The following is a 17972-nucleotide window of genomic DNA, read 5'->3' as shown; positions in this document are numbered from 1 at the left end:
GTTACTGGATCCATAAATCACCCAGAAGTGCCTGACGCACCACCCATCCAGAGGGAGGATATCCCTATACCCGGCTTAACCTGCTTCCTTAACCTTTTGCCCCCTGGCCAATGGCTGTTTGGCGGCCGGCAAAATCCCTCAGCGTTCCGGGTGGATGCCATATGGCGTCCTCCCGGGCACACAGATCTATGTACAGATCTATCTGACAGATCTATGTACCGGCCCCGTTGCCGGTACCACGTGACCTGCTGTGACCAATCACAGCAGGTCACATGACAGTTGTATACAATGGATGGCTTCATTCACGCCATCCATTGTATACTAGTGTACCTAGCTGTGAATGGTCACAGCAATCACATGCACAAGCTGGGCCAATCACAGCCCAGCTGTGTCATGTGATTAGCCGTGGCCAAATCACAGCTAAGCACAAAAAAAAAAAAGCCGTGAATGAATCGATGTCATTCAGGTAAATGCTTGCTTATAGCAAAGTAATTCTTTGCTATAAGCAAATTGTGTAAAAAAAAAGAAATACTGATCACTTCCCCAAAGTTGTACAATGTTACTATGGTAACATTGTACTACATTGGTCAAAGTGAAATATGAAAAAAAATCTTAAAATAAAAAAATGTAATAAAAAATTATAAATATTTAAAAAAATTACATTTTTTTTCCCCATACTGTCACCAGTCAGTGTCCCTGATCACCGCCATGCCAGTTATATGATGACGCTGTACTGCACTGGTGACAGTATGTATTAAGAAAATACATTGTAAAAAATTATTGTAAAAATAATTTTTTACATTTTTTCATTTTCTGAAAAATTATGACAAAAACAATACAACTTCAAAAAACTCGCCATGCCTCTTATGAAAAAAGAATTTTAAAAAATGAAGGTTTTTTTTAGCACTAGACAGATAGTAAGGAGGAATTGTATCACCTCCGAACCACCTGCTTAAACCTCTTCAACCCTGAGACATCAGGGGTCAGACAGGTGAGACATCAGGGGACTGTGTAGACCCCTGATAATTCACTAAAGCACCCCCCCCCCAACAATAACATTATGCAAAAAATAAATACAATTCTATAAACTGTACAAATTGTAAAAAATAATTTAAAAAATGAAGGGTTTGGCTCTTCGAAGAAACTGGAGAGTGCAACCAAGGCAATCCAATTACTTTCTGGATCTACAATCCGCATTGTTATATCTTGCAAAGACTCCGATGGTATTGATAAAATATGATATTGTGCTCCTTCTTTCCACTTTCTTGTTCCTTCCCACTCCACTTTTTGTGCGCGCACAATAACCATTTAAAGCAGAACTATACTTACCTCCGATTCAGCAATATGCTGACCGCTGACACCTTCAGGCGGCTGTCTTCGTCATTGGCTGGGTGAGGATGATGGCACTCCCACGCATGCGTAGGAGCGCTGTCAAATTCGGCGCTGCCAAATTTGTACAGTGAGCTGCGCCTGCACGGCTCACTATACAGGGGCAGACAGGTAGGTAGGTCTGTCTGCCCATTTTTTATCTTTTACCTTAAGCTCTACTTTAAGGTTTCCATTAGTACAAGGCGTATATACATGCCTGTATACAGCATCGATTCGAAGGCATATAGAGGAAAAAAAGGAGCCTAGGGTCATCAGCCTGTGACAATACCCCAACAGCCCTTTTTACTTTCTCTTCTTCATCTTCTTCATTTTTGTAGGCTTGCTTGGCTTCGGGGGTTTAACCTTGGCCAGCTTAGGCATCTTCATAGCCGATTTTGGAGGCTTTAGCAGCAAATTGGGCCTTGGTGGGACTGAAAGCTTTGCTGGCATTTTAGATCCCGGTAGTACTAGAGGCCTTTGTGGTAGCTTGGATCCAGGTAGGACTAAAGGCCTTTGTGGCATCTTGGATCCCGGTGGGGCTAGAGGCCTTGGGGGCATCTTGGATCCCGGAGGGGCTAGAGGCCTTGGGGGCATCTTGGATCCCGGCGGGGCTAGAGGCCTTGGGGGCATCTTGGATCCCGGCGGGGCTAGAGGCCTTGGGGGCATCTTGGATCCCGGCGGGGCTAGAGGCCTTGGGGGCATCTTGGATCCCGGCGGGGCTAGAGGCCTTGGGGGCATCTTGGATCCCGGCGGGGCTAGAGGCCTTGGGGGCATCTTGGATCCCGGCGGGGCTAGAGGCCTTGGGGGCATCTTGGATCCCGGCGGGGCTAGAGGCCTTGGGGGCATCTTGGATCCCGGTGGGACTGAAGGCCTTGGGGGCACTTTAGATCCCGGAGGGACTGAAGGCCTTGGTGGCACTTTAGAACCTGGTGGGACTGAAGGCTGTGCAGATCCTGATGGGACTGGAGGCTTCCCAGGGACTTTAGGCCTTGTGTCATCACGTGGGTGATCTTCATCTGCATGTGGGGTCTTGATGGAACCTGATGGGTCCTCCTTGTCTCTTCCACTTCTCTTTCCTCCTGTCTTGTATTTTCCACGTTGTCCAGTTTTACTCTTTGCAGCAGGTTCCTGGTCTTCTTCCTCTGGATTCTCCGGGTCTGGGCTTTCCTTGGATCTCCTTCTTGCTGGTATTAGTGAAGGCAGCAAGTTGGAGAAAAAACTCTTTATACCTGAACTGGCCTGAGCAGCAGCAGGGTCCCACTGTTCCTGAGCAGCAGCAGGGTCGCACTGTTCCTGAGCAGCAGCAGGGTCGCACTGTTCCTGAGCAGCAGCAGGGTCGCACTGTTCCTGAGCAGCAGCAGGGTCGCACTGTTCCTGAGCAGCAGCAGGGTCCCACTGTTCCTGAGCAGCAGCGGGGTCCCACTGTTCCTGAGCAGCAGCGGGGTACCCTTTTGCCTGTACCCTTGGAGGACAAGGGTCGGTGACAACAACTTCCATCAGCTCGGCAGGACCTACATTAAGGTTCTGTCCTTTTGTCACCAGTGTTAGTAAAATCCGATCCAATGTTGCGTTCTTCGCATGACTGTAAAAAAAAAAGATATAAGAAATTGTTAGAAAAAACTCCATCATTGGGTAAGTGCTAACATTATATTACATGGAGAACATCATGTTTTTCTTAAAGTGCATGTAACCCCTAACCATGTTCTTCTTATATTTGCACCATTTTGGTCTCTTAAAAACACCCTTGGAGGGGTTTTATTTTTTATATCTGTTCAGTGAATGCATAAATATACGTACTGATCCTGTCAGAAATCTTGTGAGCTTATAGCTTCCAGTACTGAACTCTTCTTATCAGTTACATTGTTCCCGAATCTCCCTGTGGACTACAGAATGCCTTCCCTGTGTTATGGAGATGAACAGAAGGGGAAGTGTCTAGTAGTCCCGTTTTAGGGTGACAAGGCTGTTCCTCCATAGATACAGTGGAGGAGTACACGTAGTCACCCTAACACAGAAGGTGTATTATTGGCTGGGTCGCCAAATGAAAAATGAAGGAAAAAAGTCTGCTGCTAATTACAAGATATATTTATAAAAATTCAGTGAATGAACGTCACAAGCATTCACCTAGTTATCATGAATTCTGACCATGTTTTGCTTAATATGTCAATTTCCTATGATCGTCAGCTCCGTCTAGTGTCCAAAACATGGTATTTTCCTGACTGACATTTTTCAGGTGCCCCCTGCTGGTTGATTGAGAGCTGCCCTGACCATTTTGTAGCTGAGACTGAGACTTGTGGACAGCTTGGCCCATTACAATGAATCTACTGGCAGAGTCTCCAGGTAAGACACTTTGTAAAATATTCCCAAAAAAACGATACTGTATAGAGTGAGACAGAGTGCCGAAAAATAGATTTGGGGATTTACCTTCACTTTGGGGTCTATTTTTTAAATGTTTACACCCAACTGTCACCCAACTGTCACCCATTGTCCGAATGGAAAAATATGTGAAAGTCATATGAAAACCTTTATAAAACAGACCCCCTTATGATTCTAGGTTAGTAATTTCTGTAATTAATGATAGATACGTACCAAGCCCGGATACTCAAACAGCAGCAGGGTATCAGCAGTAAAAACAGGCCGCTGAGGGTCCCCAAGATGACCAACGCCATGATGTATCTGGTTGACATTTCTAAAGGAAGAGAAAAAAAAAGATTATTATAGGTCAAGCATATGATATACTTCTAAATTTGAATAGAAAGCCAAAAAGGAACCAATCAGCATCAGCCATCCAAAGAAGGCGGAGTAATATTGACATCTGACTGGTTGCTTTGGAAGGATCTCACTGCACGTTGGAGCCTTCAGAAAGTCTTGAGCCATGAGCCTTCCTTCAGTTTTCTTGAAGGTGACAACAATTTACTTACCAGCTGGCTTTGTCGTGGATTCTGGTTGTTTAATGGTCGTCTGGCCGGATTGGCCATTATTTGTCGCGCCCGACTGAGCGTTATTCTTCCCGCCCGACTGAGCGTTATTCTTCCCGCCTGACTGCCCCTTATTCGACGTGTCAGACGGAGCATTATCCGCCTCCTCTCGTTGTAATAAATCGCCATAAAAGTCTGTAAACATAAAAGAATAAGTAAATGGTTACAACACATGGAACTTATTATCTACATTTTAACATTTTTAACCCGGCCCCCCGCAAAAAAAAGTGTATGTGTGTGTGTGTATATATATATATATATATATATATATATATAATAAAATTACTTCTAATAGACAGTGCCACTGGACATATATGGGGTGCTAACCCCAAAAGAAAGGAAAAAAGGGGGGGGGAGCAGCTGTCTGCGCTCTGGAAACCCAAAGCAATATAACTGAATGGAAGAATTTAAACAGCACCCCTCATTTTTTTTGGAATCCATTGTATCACACAGTAACATGCATGGCAAGAAAAACATGTCATGGAGGGGGGGGTGGCTACCTCCCTGTTACAGGAAGTGAAAAAATTATTGATCAACAGGATCAACAGATAATAAAACTATGATATGGGGGGGTCAGAAAAACAAAGACTGCAGTGTGAATGTTATGGTCGGGATGTATATTTTACAGTTTAAAGAAGAACTTAACACTAAAATTAAGACTTTATCCCCTCTAACACCCCCTCCCCCACTGCATGACACCCCACCCTCTAACCACAGCTTGTTCAATTAAGCTCTGACAATAAGTCCCGGTTCATCTGGAGCGACTTGTCATGCGATTTGACAGTCACACCGTATTGTCGGCCGTGGAACTGTTGTCCGACTTTGCACTGCTGCACCGATTTTAAAAAAAAAAGGTTCCTGCACTTTTTTTTGCGATTTCAGGAGCGACTTGCATAGGCATCTGTACATGAAGTCGCACAGATGTCAGCCAAGACACCCCCAGGATTCTACCTAGTGGGGGGGGGGGGTTAGTCTTAGGTTTGCAAGTTAAGGCTTTGTTTGAATTTGAAACTCTTCTTTATACTGTACAAAATACATCCCAACCCTAACATTCACACTGCAGTCTTTGTTTTTCTGACCCCCCCCCCCCCCCCATATCATAGTTTTTTTGTCTGTTGATCCTGCCAGCAGATCAATTATTTGTTCACTTCCTGTAACAGGGAGGTATATACAGCTAAGATCCCCAAATACTATATACAGCCAGGACCCCCCAATATTATATACAGCAAGGACCCCCGAATACTATATACAGCAAGGACCTCCCAATACTATATACAGCCAGGATCCCCAGTACAATATAAAGCCAGGACCCCCAATACTATTTACAGCCAGGACCCCCAATATTATATACAGCCAGGACCCCCAGTACAATATACAGCCCAGACCCTTAAATACTATATACAGCCAGGACCCCCAATACTATATACAGCCAGGACCCCCAATATTATATAAAACCAGGGCTCCCCAATACTATATACGGTCAGGACCCCCCAATACCATATACAGCCAGGACCCCCAATATTATATAAAACCAGGGCTCCCCAATACTATATACAGCCAGGACCCCCAATATTATATAAAACCAGGGCTCCCCAATAGTAAATACAGCTAAGACCCCCCAATGCTATATACAGCTAGGAATCCCTATTACAGACATACAGGACCCCCCAATATTAGGTACAGCCAGAACCCCCACAATTTTACACCCCGCCCCACCCTCACCCTCTCCCATACTCTATGTATACAGCAAGCAGTTTCCTTCCTGTCTCCATGTCACCGGCCAATCTTAGGCTCCCAATTCTATCAGGAAGTTGCTCGGTGGCCATCTTGGTTAGGGGCACTATGCCCAAAACTACTACTAATAACCCCGGGATTACGGAAGGTGAATGGTTCCGGGTGTGCCGGCAAAAGGAGCTTCTCCTAAATCTGCTGACAATCAAATCATCGTGCGGCTTGGTTCCCAATGGAATGCACAATTGATTTGACAAACATATTATTTTATTGATTTAACAATTAATTATGTATTTTTTTTAAATTCACAGTTAATTATGTATTATTATTTCATTAATTATCAATTAATTCTGTATTATTTTTTATAAACAAATAATGATATTTTATTAATTGATGTGTGCCTGTGTGTATTAAATATATATATATACACATACAGACTTCTATCAGCTCCAACAGCACTATATATATATTATATATATAGCTGTTTGAGCTGATAGAAGTCTGTGTGTGTATATATATATATATATATATATATATATATATATATATATATATATTTATAAACATATAGTATATACTACATACACATACATACTCACATATATTTATATACACGCACAGACAGATTTATATCAGCTGAAACAGCACACACACTCATATATATATACACACACATACATACATGTACATACACACATATATTTATATACATATACACACATACATACATACATACATACACACATATATTTATATACATATAGTATATACTGCATGTACAGACATCTATCAGCTCAAGCAGCACACTGCTCCCTTCTAATTATAAGTATGATCTCCAGCCATTAAGCAGTTTAAATTCAAACCTCTGGATGTAAGACAACTGTCACCCCCCCCCCCCCCCCCCCCGCAGGCTGAAAACAGGCGGAGCTTTAGTGTTGTGAACTGTCAGTGTGGCCCATTGTTGCACCCATGTAATGGAATATATCTGATCCCTGCTAATAGAAGTATATGATAATCTTACCGTCTACCCATGCGTCGTCCTTACTGGCCGATCCGATGAATACGGCCAAAAAAATGTACGCGAAAAACAGGTAAAGTCTCATTGTGGCTCCCAAACAACAAACTAGATGCACACTCCTCTCCCTCCCAATGTGATCTGGCAGTTCAGAGCTGATGGGCACTGTGATGTCATCAGTCACATGACCAGGCTTCCGGGTTGCTACGGCAACAACCATGCCTGTGTGTATGTGTGTGTGTGTTTGTGTAAATAATTGTTAATTAAAAGAAATAAATGTTAATAAATAATAATTAATTGTTAATAAACTAATAAACAATTAATTCTTATTTTTTAAAAAACATATTTGTCAATTAATAAAATAATATTATATCATTGTTTCTGTTAAAAAAATACAGAATTAATTGATAATTAATGAAATAATAATACATAATTAATTGAGCATTTAAACATATGTTTTTAAATGTTAAAATAATAATACATAATTGTTAAATAAAAATAAAAAAGACATAATTAATTGTAAATCAATAAAATAACATTAGATCATGAATAAGTCAATTGTGCATTCCATTGGGAACCAAGCCGTGCGATGATTTGATTGTCAGCAGATTTAGGAGAAGGAAGCTCGTTTTACCGACACACCCGGAACCATTCCCCTTCCGTAAATCCGGGTTTATTAATAGTAGTTTTAGGGACGGTGCCCCTAACCAAGATGGCCGCTGAGCAACTTCCTGATAGAACCGTGGGAATGGAGACAGAAAGGAAACGGCTTGCTGTTTACATGAGAGGCAGAGTGAGGGTGGGGCAGGGGTATGTAAAATTGTGGGGTTCTGGCTGTTCCTAATATTGGGGGGTCCTGTTTGTATATAATATTGGGGGTCCTGACTGTCTATAATAGGGATTGGGGGTCCTTGCTGTTTATAGTATTGGGGGGGGGTCCTTGCTGTATATAATATTTGGGGTTCTTGCTGTATATAGTATTGGGGGGGGTCCTGGCTGTTTACAATATTGTGGGGTCCTGGCTGTTTTCAATATTGTGGGGTCCTGGCTGTCTATAATAGGGATTCTTAGCTGTATATACTATTTGACTGTACCTAATATTGGAGGGTGTTGGCTGTATATAATATTGGGGGGTCCTGGCTGTATATAGTATTGGGGGTCCTGGCTGTAAATAGTATTGGGGGTCCTGGCTGTATATAATATTTAGAGTCCTAGTTGTATATAATATTAGGGGTCCTGGTTGTATATAGTATTGGGGGTCCTGGCTGTATATAGTATTGGGGGTCCTGGCTGTATATAGTATTGGGGGTCCTGGCTGTATATAGTATTGAAGGGTCCTGGCTGTATATAATATTGGGGGTCCTGGCTGTATATATTTGGGGTCCTGGCTGTATATAGTATTGGGGAGTCCTGGTTTTATATAATATTGGGGGTCCTAGCTGTATATAGTATTGGGGGTCCTGGCTGTATATAGTATTGGGGAGTCCTGGTTGTATATAACATTGGGGGTCCTGGCTGTATATAGTATTGGAGGGTCCTGGCTGTATATAGTATTGGAGGGTCCTGGATGTATATAGTATTGGAGGGTCCTGGCTGTATATAGTATTGGAGGGTCCTGGCTGTATATAGTATTGGGGGTCCTGGCTGTATATAGTATTGGGGGTCCTGACTGTATATAGTATTGGGGGTCCTGGCTGCATATATTTGGGGTCCTGTCTGTATATAGTATTGGGGGTCCTGGTTGTATATAATATTGGGGGTCCTCATTGTATATAATATTGGGGGTCCTGGCTTCATATATTTGGGGTCCTGGCTGTATATAGTATTGGAGGGTCCTGGTTGTATATATTTGGGGTCCTGGCTGTATATAGTATTGGGGGGTCCTGGCTGTATATAATATTAGGGGTCCTGGCTGTATATAGTATTTGGGTATCTTAGCTGTATATACCTGCTAATATTTGCTCTGGTGGCAGGATCAACAGACAAGAAAACTATGATATGGGGGGGGGGTCAGAAAAACAAAGACTGCAGTGTGAATGTTAGGGTCGGGATGTATTTTGTACAGTTTAAAGAAGAACGTAACATTATAATTTAGACTCTCCCCTTTAACACCCCCTCCCCCCACTGCATGACACCCCACCTTTATATATTTTATATATATAAATTTTAAATATATATACAGTATACACACACCTATATACTGTGTGTATATATTAGGGCAGCACAGTGGCTAAATGGTTAGCACTTCCGCCTGGCAGTACTCGGGTCGCTGGTTTGAATCCCAACCCTGGCACCACCTGCCTGGAGTTTGCATGTTCTCCCTGTGACTGCGTGGGTTTCCTCCGGGTACTCCGGTTTCCTCCCACCCTCCAAAAAGACATGCTGTTAGGTTATTGGCTCCTGTTTAAATTGGCCCTAATATGTGTATGTATGAATGTGAGTTAGGGACCTTAGATTGTACACCCCTTGAGGGTTAGGGACTGATGTGAATGTACAATATATATGTAAAGTGCTGTGTAAATTGATGGCGCTATATAAGTACCTGAAATAAATATATATATATGTGAGTGTGTGTATATATAGATTGTAAGCAGGTTAGGGCCCTCCTAACCCACTTGTATTGAACTGTACCTTTGCTGTATTGTCTCCCTTAATATTGTAAAGTGCTGAGCAAACTGTTGGCGCCATAGAAATCCTGTATTATAATTATATATATACACACATATATTTATATACATATAGTATATACTGCATGTACAGACATCTATCAGCTCAAGCAGCACACTGCTCCCTTCTAATTATAAGTATGATCTCCAGCCATTAAACAGTTAAATTCAAATCTCTGGATGTAAGACAACTGTCACTTTTTCCCCTGCAGGCTGAAACCAGGCGGAGCTTTAGGCTCCATACACACGGGGCGTTTTATTAAAGCCGGTAACGTTAGCTGTGTAGTCACGTTAAAAACGGGAGTTTTTCAGCAGTTTTTCACATTTTAGCGTTTTGATTTTTTTAACCAAAAAAAAAAATTTTTTTTGGTAAAAAAAAAGTCCATAAACACTGGTTTGTGGCTATTTACCATGTTTTACCACATGTTTACAGCTAAAAAACTCCTATAGAAACCCGCTAGTTCTGGGTTTTTTTCCAGCCATTCCAGTCTATGTGTGAACAGACACATAGGATAACATGCTGGGGGGTTACCGGCTGTAGAAAAAACTGTCAAAAGCCCAAAAACATCCGCTGTAAAAACGCCCCGTGTTGTGAACTGTCAGTGTGGCCCATTGTTGCACCCATGTAATGGAATATATCTGATCCCTGCTAATAGAAGTATATGATAATCTTACCGTCTACCCATGCGTTGTCCTTACTGGCCGATCCGATGAATACGGCCAAAAAAATGTACGCGAAAAACAGGTAAAGTCTCATTGTGGCTCCCAAACAACAAACTAGATGCACACTCCTCTCCCTCCCAATGTGATCTGGCAGTTCAGAGCTGATGGGCACTGTGATGTCATCAGTCACATGACTAGGCTTCCAGGTTGCTACGGCAACAACCATGCCCATGAGGGGGGGGGGTGTGTGTGTGTGTGTGTATAGATGTTAATTAAAAAGAAATAACTGTTAATAAATAATTAATTGTTAAACTGATAATAAACAATTCTTATTTAAAAAAAAAACATATTTGTCAATTAATAAAATAATATTATATCATTCATTGTTTATATTTAAAAAATACAGAATTAATTGATAATGAAATAATAATATACATAATTTAAATAAAAATTAAAAAAAGACATAATTAATTGTAAATCAATAAAATAACATTAGATCATGAATAAGTCAATTGTGCATTCCATTGGGAACCAAGCCGTGCGATGATTTGATTGTCAGCAGATTTAGGAGAGAAGGAAGTTCGTTTTACCGACACACCCGGAACCATTCCCCTGCCATAAACCCGGGGTTATTAATAGTAGTTTTAGGGACGGTGCCCCTATTCAAGATGGCCGCCGAGCAACTTCCTGAACCGGGAGCCTAAGATTGGCCGGTGCCATGGAGACAGGAAGGAAACGGCTTGCTGTTTACATGAGAGGCAGAGCGAGGGTGGGGTATGTACAATTGGGGGGTCCTGTTTGTACCTAATATTCGGGGGTCCTTGCTGTATATAATGTTAGGGGTCATGAGTCATGACTGTATATAGTATCGGGGGTTCCTTGCTGTAAATAATATTGGGGGGTCCTTGCTGTTTACAATATTGTTGGGTTCTGGCTGCACCTAATATTGGGGGTCCTGGCTGTCTATAATAGGGATTCTTAGCTGTATATTCTATTGGGGAGCCCTGGTTTTATATAATATTGGGGGGTCCTGACTGTACCTAATATTGGAGGGTGTTGGCTATATATAATATTTGGGGTCCTCATTGTATATAATATTGGGGGGTCCTAGCTGTATATAGTATTGGGGGTCCTGGCTGTATATAATATTGGGGGGTCCTGATTGTATATAATATTGGGGGGTCCTGGTTGTATATAATATTGGGGGTCCTGGCTGTATATAATATTGGGGGTCCTGGTTGTATATAGTATTGGGGGTCCTGGTTGTATATAATATTTGGGGTCCTGGTTGTATATAATATTGGGGATCCTGGCTGTATATAATATTGGGGGGTCCTGGCTGCATTATGTATTGGGGATCCTGGATGTATATATTTGCGGTCCTGGCTGTATATAGTATTGGGGATCTTGGCTGTATATAATATTGGGGGTCCTGGCTGCTTATAATATTGGGGGTCCTGGCTGTATATAGTATTTGGGGTCCTAGCTGCATATAGTATTGGGGGTCCTGGTTGTATATAATATTGGGGGTCCTGGCTGCATATAGTATTTGGGGTCCTGGCTGCATATAGTATTTGGGTGTCCTCATTGTATATAGTATTGGGGGGTCCTGGCTGTATATAATATTTGGAGTCCTGGCTGTATATAGTTTTTGGGGTCCTGGCTGTATATAGTATTGGGGATCCTGGCTGTATATAGTATTGGAGGGTCCTGGTTGTGTATAATATTTGGGGTTGTGGCTGTATATAGTATTGGGGGTTCCTGGCTGTATATAGTATTGGGGGTCCTGGCTGTATATATTTGGGGTCCTGGCTGTATATAGTATTGGAGGGTCCTGGTTGTGTATAGTATTTGGGTATCTTAGCTGTATATACCTCCCTGTTACAGGAAGTGAAAAAATAATTGCTCTGCTGGCAGGATCAACAGACAAGAAAACTATGATATGAGGGGAGTCAGAAAAACAAAGACTGCAGTGTGAATGTTATGGTCGGGATGTATTTTGTATATTTTATATATATAAATTTTAAATATATATACAGTATACACACACCTATATACTGTATGTGTATATATATATATTAGGGCAGCACAGTGGCTAAATGGTTAGCACTTCCACCTGGCAGTACTCGGGTCGCTGGTTTGAATCCCAACCCTGACCACCTGCCTGGAGTTTGCATGTTCTCCCTGTGACTGCGTGGGTTTCCTCCGGGTACTCCGGTTTCCTCCCACACTGCAAAAAGACATGCTGTTAGGTTATTGGCTCCTGCCTAAATTGTCCCTAGTATGTGTATGTATGAATGTGAGTTAGGGACCTTAGATTGTACACCCCTTGAGGGTTAGGGACTGATGTGAATGTACAATATATATGTAAAGTGCTGTGTAAATTGATGGCGCTATATAAGTACCTGAAATAAAATAAAATACACTTATATACATATACAAAGGGGGAGATTTACTACAACTGGAGCACTGAGAATCAGGTGCAGCTCTGCATGGGAGCCAATCAGCTTCTAACCGCAGCTTGTTCAGTTGAGCTGACAGTAAGCGGTTCACTCCGGTGCGGCTTGTCATGCGATTTGACAGTCGCACCGTATTGTCGGCTGTGGAGCCGTTCAAATCAGTGTGACTCCGACTTTGCAGTGCTGATTTGAAAACAAAAAAGGTTCCTGCACTTTTTTTGCGATTTCAGGTGCGACTTGCATAGGCATCTGTACATGAAGTCCCACAGATGTCAGCCAAGACTCCCCTGAAATCGCAGTGACGTGTGGCTCTGAAATTGTGAGAATTCAAGTGAAGTCGCATGATTTCAAAGTCGGATTCAGTGTGAACCCGGGCTAAAACATGGAAGCTGATTGGTCACCATGTACGGCTGCACCGGTGTTAGTAAATCTCCCCCAATGTGTGTATATATGTACAAATATATACACACCCCCAGGCTGCTATCTAATGGGGGGGGGGGAGTTTTAGTCTTAGGTTTGCAAGTTAAAGCTTTGTTTAGTCTTGTAGTTGGGGGGGGTGCAAAAATGTGCAGTTATGCTGTATTTTTGCTGCCCCCCCCCCCCCTCAAACACACACACACTCCAAAGATATGCTGGTAGGTTATTGGCTCCTGTCTAAATTGTCCCTAGTATGTGTATGTATGAATGTGAGTTAGGGACCTTAGATTGTACGCCCCTTGAGGGTTAGGGACTGATGTGAATGTACAATATATATCTAAAAGTGCTGTGTAAACTGACGGCGTTATATAAGTACCTGAAATAAATATATATATATGTGAGTGTGTATATATAGATTGTAATCAGGTTAGGGCCCTCCTAACCCACTTGTATTGAACTGTACCTTTGCTGTATTGTCTCCCTTAATATTGTAAAGTGCTGAGCAAACTGTTGGCGCTATAGAAGTCCTGTATTATAATTATATATATACACACACATATTTATATACATATAGTATATACTGCATGTACACACAGCTCAAACAGTAAACTATATAGATATATATATATATATATATACACACATACACACACACGGATATATATATACACACATATATACATACATACATACACACGGATATATTTATATACATATAGTATATACTGCATGTACAGACATCTATCAGCTCAAGCAGCACACTGCCCCCTTGTAATTATAAGTATGATCTCCAGCCAATAAACAGTTAAATTCAAACCTCTGGATGTAAAGACAACTGTCACTTTTTCCCCTGCAGGCTGAAACCAGGCGGAGCTTTAGGCTCCATGCACACGGGGCGTATTAATAATGCCGGTAACGTTAGCTGTGTAGTCACGTTATAAATGGAAGTTTTTCACGTTTTAGCGTTTTGTTTTTTTTCACCAAAAAAACCCCTTTTTTTTGGTCAAAAAAGTCCAAAAACACCAGTTTGTGGCAATTTACCATGTTTTGCCACATTTTTACAGCTAAAAAACTCCTCTAGAAACTTGCTAGTTCTGGGGTTTTTTCCAGTCATTCCTGTGTGTGTAATTGTTAATTAAAAATAAATAAATGTTAATAAATAATAATTCATTGTTAATAAACTGATAATACACAATTAATTCTTATTTTATTAATTGACCAATATGTTTTTTTTTTAAATATTACATCATTAATTGTTTATATAAAAAAAATACAGATTTAATTGATAATTACTTAAATAATAATACATAATTAATTGATTGTTTAAAAAATATTTATTTAAACGTTAATAAAATACATAATTGTTAAATAAAATTAAAAAATCCTTAATTGGAAATCAATTAAAATAATATTAGATCATGAATAAATCAATTTGGCATTCCGTTGGGAACCAAGCCGCCCGATGATTTGATTGTCAGCAGATTTAGGAGAGAAGGAAGCTCGTTTTGCAGACACACCCGGAACCATTCCCCTCCTCCTTTATGCCTTGGAGTGTGAGCCAGAGCTCAGGGAAAGTTTCCAATCCCCCTAGCTAAAAGTTGTCTACACAAATCCCCAACCCAGGAACTGGCTTATCAACTGCTGCCAGGGGGTGCTAGATACAAGTTCATCATTCCAGTGGCCTGGAAAACAAGAAGTAGGGACAGTGGCTCGAGCAGGGGACTGGTGGTGGTCAGGAGAAGGAGTGTCCGCTTGCCGGTAGTGGTGCTGGGTCTGCACTATGCATCGGGAAAACCCATGACTGGGCTGTGCTTGGGCCGGTTGGGTAGTCGGCATCTGATGGACCCCCACTGAACCACTGTATTGGGTAACTCAGACATCTCTGTTGCATAGTAGTCATGTAGTCCCCTACAAAGGCCTTTTGTCCTTGGAGTATGAGCCAGAGCTCAGGGAAGGTTTCCAATTCCCTTAACTAAAATTTGTCTGTGCAGGCGGACAAAATTAGATTCTTCATGAATAGAGACATGGCTTTATCTGGACCATATACAATTAGTATTTAAAAAAAATGCAACTAGCCTCAGATCACACAGATGACATTAGTTTTCCCCCAAACTGTTACCGTAAGGCTAGGTTCACACTAATGTGGCTCTGCGAACCACGTTTGGTACAGGCACAACAGTCTATTCATTTGAATGGGCTGCAGTGCCTCCTAAAATGCAGGGAAAAGGTTCCAGCTCCATTTTTGGAACCGCAGTCCGCATGGGAACTGCAAGTGCAGTGCAGTTCCCAGTGCTGGAGCGATTTCCAGTGTGTGCAGCATGCCATTAGGATTAATGGCACCCGCACACATCCAGCGCAATTTTCTGTGTGGGTGATCACAGCTAAAGGAACAGGTACCTAATCTAAAATTAAGTAAAATTAAAAAAATACACAAGTAAACGCCTAGACAGGCACTAGCTTTATTAGTAATACTAACAATTACATACACGATGTCAAGTCAATATTGACCCACACCTATCCAATGGAAGGCAAAAGACCCTTCTGGGGCATAGCTCCAGAAAATTCCTTCCTGGCCCCCTAAGGCAACTTGACCACCCCTTGGATCTACAGTCCGTCTTGTCAACCAGAGGAAGGCGAAAACACCTAAAGTATAGACCCAATAGGAAATAAAATCCTTTTGACCCGTAAGGCCATCAGATTACTTTTTGGATCTATAATTCACATCGTTATAACTTGCAGTGACTCCATTGGTAGCAATAAAATAGGATATTGCGCTCCTTACAGCAGGGCTTTGAAGATAATCAATATTCTTGAAAAATATTCACGCTGCCTTCCCATCTCAGTTTTTACAGACTGCAGTTAAAATACAAAAACATTTTTGAATGAACCCTCTCCACATTGCTATACACTCTAGCAAACTTTGCATAAAAACAGATTTTTAGATCACATACATTGCAATACATGTTTAAGCTGGCCAACTGCGTCAAAGTAATCCCTCTCTGGCCAGTCCCTACAAAATCAAAATACTTACGGTACTTGCTTATAGCATTCTTCAATGGATATAGTGGCACTACGGGGAAATGGGCACAAGTTGTAAAAGAGCTACAGGTTCGAGTCTGGTCAATGACCTGCACTATGCAATAGGAATAAGATATACCTGTGCTCAAATCCCAATAGTTTATAAATATCTATAACCTGGTTGGTTGGTGCTAAAGAGGTGTGCCACGTTAGCACCAAAAATTTTAAATACCTCCCTAAAACTGCTACTATTCCCCTTTCTAGCAAACGATGCATAAAAACAGGGATTTTTAGTTCACATACATTGCAACACATGTTTAAGTTGGCCAACTGCATCAAAGTTATCACTCTCTGACCAGTTCTTATCTCAGTTTGAACTTAGGTTTACCATTAAAACCACCCCATCATTCAACTATCCACTACTAGAGCCTCCACTGCCACTAAAGTTCTGGCACAGGACGGCTCATTAAGGGGTGGGTTTTATCACCATAATGGGCAGGGGTTAGTTTCCACTTTTTAGATCACATACATTGCAATACATGTTTAAGCCGGCCAACTGCGTCAAAGTATTCCCTCTCTGGCCAGTCCCTACTCTACAAAATACTTACGGTACTTGCTTATAGCATTCTTCAATGGATATAGTGGCACTACGGGGAAATGGGCACAAGTTGTAAAAGAGCTACAGGTTCGAGTCTGGTCAATGACCTTCACTATGCAATAGGAATAAGATATACCTGTGCTCAAATCCCAATAGCTTAAACATATCTATAACCTGGTTGGTTGGTGCTAAAGGGGTGTGCCACGTTAGCACCAAAAATTCTAAATACCTCCCCAAAACAGCTACTATTCCCCTTTCTAGCAAACTATGCATAAAAACAGGGATTTTTAGTTCACATACATTGCAACACATGTTAAGTTGGCCAACTGCATCAAAGTTATCACTCTCTGGCCAGTTCACAACTTAGGTTTACCATTAAACCCACCCCCTGTCATTCAACTATCCAATACTAGAGCCTCCACTGCCACTAAAGTTCTGGCACAGGACGGCTCATTATCAAGGGGTGGGTTTTAGCACCATAACAGGCAGGGCTTAGTTTCCACTTAGACAGAAGTCAAGGTCCTCTATGCAGCTTAGTCTGGCATTACTTGGACTCCGCTGGGGCACGTGGATTGATTTAAGCACTAATATAAGGACTAAATTAAGGGGTAATTGAAGGGGTACTTGGAGGGACCATATGTAGCTTGAGCTTCAGTCTTTAAACATTTAAGGACAGGTCATGTTCAGATTAAACATGGGTCTTTGATGAACAGGGATTTAACCTCAAAACTGTGCCTTGACCATATACATTTGTGGTAGAAAGGGGGATTGGGGGGGGGTTTATGCTAGGAGGGAGGGATTAGCAGAGGGATCTACGCTTGAAGGGGGGATTGGGGGGATTTGTGCTAAAAGCAGGGATTGGGGGGGTTGTGCTAGCAGAAGGGATTAATGGGGGTATTTGTGCTAGGAGGGGGGAAATTGTGGTAGAAAGAGGGATGGGGGTGGGGTTTGTGCTAGGAGGGAGGGAGTAGCAGGGGGATCTGTGCTCGAAGGGGGGATTGGGGGGGGTTTGTGCTAAAAGCGGGGATGGGGGGTTATGCAAGGAGAAAGGATTAGTGGTGG

General features: G+C 41.9%; 1 long non-coding RNA gene across 1 annotated transcript in view; it reads left to right on the top strand.

Annotated features, from left to right (window-relative positions):
- Nucleotides 1-17972, top strand: part of LOC149465217 (uncharacterized) — a 242689-nt gene that overhangs the window by 56338 nt on the left and 168379 nt on the right. The window contains exon 4 of the long non-coding RNA XR_016312236.1: nucleotides 3599-3705. This is a non-coding gene — a long non-coding RNA (uncharacterized LOC149465217). The remainder of the gene's footprint in view (nucleotides 1-3598; nucleotides 3706-17972) is intronic.

This window comes from Staurois parvus, unplaced genomic scaffold (assembly GCF_062004578.1).
Source record: "Staurois parvus isolate SC_StPar_1 unplaced genomic scaffold, SC_StPar_1.0 ptg000140l, whole genome shotgun sequence".
Lineage (NCBI taxonomy): Eukaryota > Metazoa > Chordata > Amphibia > Anura > Ranidae > Staurois > Staurois parvus.
This window is presented reverse-complemented; position numbering and strand designations above follow the sequence as displayed.